The 3,135-nt window shown below is 44.0% G+C and overlaps 1 non-coding gene across 1 annotated transcript; it reads left to right on the top strand.

Annotated features, from left to right (window-relative positions):
- The first annotated feature begins 1,608 nt into the window (after positions 1-1,608).
- On the top strand, positions 1,609-1,666 carry LOC147746990 (U7 small nuclear RNA). The gene has a single exon (XR_015300497.1). It is a non-coding gene; the product is annotated as a U7 small nuclear RNA (small nuclear RNA).
- The last annotated feature ends 1,469 nt before the right edge of the window (positions 1,667-3,135 follow it).

Here is a 3,135-nt window from a genome sequence, read left to right as displayed (position 1 = left end):
GGAAACACCCTATACGCCGGTACCACCGCAAAACTCCAGAAAAAACTCCAACGCATCCAGAACGCTTCAGCCAGGCTCATACTAGACATCCCGCGTAAAGAACACATCTCTGGTCACCTGAAAAACCTCCACTGGCTCCCCGTAAATAAGAGGATTACTTTCCGCCTCCTAACCCACGCACACAAAGCACTTTACGAACTTGGACCCGAATGCCTCAACACACGACTCTCCTTCTACACCCCCTCCCGCCAGCTACGATCCTCCAACCAAGCCCTTGCCACTGTACCTTGAATCAACAAAACCACCATGGGAGGTAGATCCTTCTCCTACCTGGCAGCTAAAACCTGGAACTCACTTCGCACTCACCTTCGCCTTACTCAGAACCCCCTAGCATTCAGAAAGCAACTTAAAACTTGGCTATTCGACAAGTAATTCCCCACCCTTCTTCAAGCGCCTTGAGACCCTATGGGTATGTAGCGCGCTATATAAATCTCTTGACTTGACTTGACTTGACATAGGTGATTTCTTCTTTCTATGTGTGCTGCGGAATGCAGATTTACGATTTCTTGTAAATCTGGAAATGTCTCAAGTTCCCTGGGTGTTACGTGGAAACACCCACAGCAACACATATGGAACGACCCCAAGGACAGGAAAAGGAACACAGGGTGGCTTTTCCTGCCCTTGTAAATATAGGGCAGCAAAATGTGGTGCTGGTGCATCACAAATAGTGACGCACCGGTGGCACAGGGGGCTGGTAAATCTGCCCCACAATTGAAAAAAAGATTTTGTGCCGATTTGCATTACTTTTGTGACGCGAACACGGTGTACAACTTTAGTAAATCTCCTCCACAGTTGCCTATAGATTTGCATATTTTCTGTGCAATGCCAACAACTTCTTTTCTTTGTTTTTCTGTGTTAAATTATTAATATTAACTTCTGTGAGTGCTCACAGATCTGTGACTCCTTCACATGTTAATTAAAGTGAATATGGAAATCACGGTCTAATAGAACTAGGTGTTACTTCGCACTACGTATTGAATTGCAATAAACCAAGTTAAGAATATGGGGGCATATTATCAAGGGTGGCGATAGGGAATTTTCGCCGCTATAGCGGCCGTTTTCGGCCGCTAAGCGGCGATAATTCTATCGCCCTATTAGCAAGCTGTCGCTAACAGCAGTTAGCGACAGCTTTTAGGTGATAGCGAGCAGTTTGGGGCCCGCTTTGCATGTTACCGATATTTATCGCTAATGACATGCAAAGTGGGCGTACCCAAACTGAAAACAGTCGCTAACATCGCTATCGCCTATTAGCAAGGCAGGCGTAGCGATGGAACTATTCGCGCTAAGCGTGAATATCTCCAAATACTAACACCTGCCCAGACCAGTTCTTAGCCATGTTATCCAATGGGAGGTGGATAACATGGCCAAGAGCATTTCATCGCTAATGCGTGAATATCGCTGTATTCTAAGCGATATGCGCCACTATGGCCGGAAAATGTATCGCTTTGGAGATAAACTTTGCTAATAGCACGTTATTCCGGCGATGCTCAGCGATAAAAAAAATCGTCGCTAAGCCTATTTAGAGATAAATATTGCTACTTGTTGGTAATATGCCTCATAGCTCTTTACTATTTGTCTAGAAGGCTCCTCTTAAAGAGGAGCCACCTAATCGTGGTTAATGAAAGATTGAGGGGATTTTATGTAAGTGAAAAAGTTCTAAAGTAAATCCCATCGTGTTTACAAAATACTACTTAAAATTAAGTTCATGATAAAGCGTGTTATATATTCAAATTCATTTTGTCGTTATTGATTATCTATGTTAATAATGGTAGATGTTGCCAGATGATTCTGTAAATACAAATAAGAACAGCAAGGCTCGTCGTTGTTTGCCGAAAAGTGCCCAATTTTACCTTGTTTTATCCACGCTACCTCCATTCTAGATTTGTTGCTAAGTAGAATGCTTTGTGAGAAGTTGTCTCTCCAGAGATAAATAAATGATTACAACTAGCTTAAACGTCAACAAAACAGACTTGCAGTGTAAAGTAGCGGGCCCTGGGCCAACATGCTACACTAACGGCGACACTAGTGACATGAGCACTTACTTAACTGACCACGAGTTAGAGGCCCGGGCCCTATATAGATTTCGCCTGCACAGCTGTGCTTGTGAAATCTATTGGTTTTAATATAAGCTTAAAAGGGGCTTACATCCCGCCTCCTCTCTTTCTTGGCTTATGTGTGTGCCACTTACCTTTCCACCATTTCTATTGACTGTAGCATGTTTTCCTGCATTTACAAATGCGTGTTCCTTGTCTGCTTCTTGTATCAGTTTCCGTGGCCAAAACAATTACTTAACATCTGCTATGGTGGAACTCTTTTTTTTATAAAGTTTTCCCTCTTTTTGCTTTTTGTCTTCCAGAAGATATATAGCACCCAGAGAAAGTGATTTGCCCAGAATCACAGGATGTTGCGCTGCTGAGACACAAACAGGGATCCCCAGCTCTCAAGTCAGCAGCTCTGGCTGCTGCACCACATCCTCTCCACTACTGTGTTATTTGTCCCGAGCAATGATTGATAAAAACTGCATTTTATTCATCACACAGTCGAAACTGATGAATTACCAATGCTTATATTGACAGTGTCACCTTGTATCTTGTATCTGGGTTTTATATTGCGCCAAATCACCGACAGGTCTCAAAGCGCTTCTGACAAAGTACAGCAACAAGAAGAAGGGTAGAAGGGATGCGGATTGCCGACCTATCTTACGGGGATGTGAACGCGTCCCAGAAGAGCAAAGTCTTCAGGGATTTCCTAAAGCGGAGAAGATTGGATTCTCTACGAAGCACCTCCGGTAGCTTATTCCAAATGGTGGGGGCTTGGACTGAAAAGGATCTGCCACCTTTGGTTGCCATTTTAAAACGTGGGCAAGATAGCAGAAGGGAATTGGAGGATCGCAGAACTCGCTTGGGTTCATACACTTCAAGCCTCTCTTTTATATAGGCAGGCGCCTGCCCATAAATTGCTTTATGGCAAATGCACAGGCTCTTGAATTCAACCCTTTGCTTTATAGGGAGCCAGTGTAACCTATAAAGTAGAGGGGAGGCATGGGTCCGTCTGGGTAATCCGATTAGCCGTGCT

This window comes from Lissotriton vulgaris, chromosome 1_1, assembly GCF_964263255.1.
Source record: "Lissotriton vulgaris chromosome 1_1, aLisVul1.2, whole genome shotgun sequence".
In the NCBI taxonomy this organism is placed as follows: domain Eukaryota; kingdom Metazoa; phylum Chordata; class Amphibia; order Caudata; family Salamandridae; genus Lissotriton; species Lissotriton vulgaris.
Note: the sequence above shows the minus strand (reverse complement) of the source record. Positions and strands in the feature narration are given on the sequence as shown.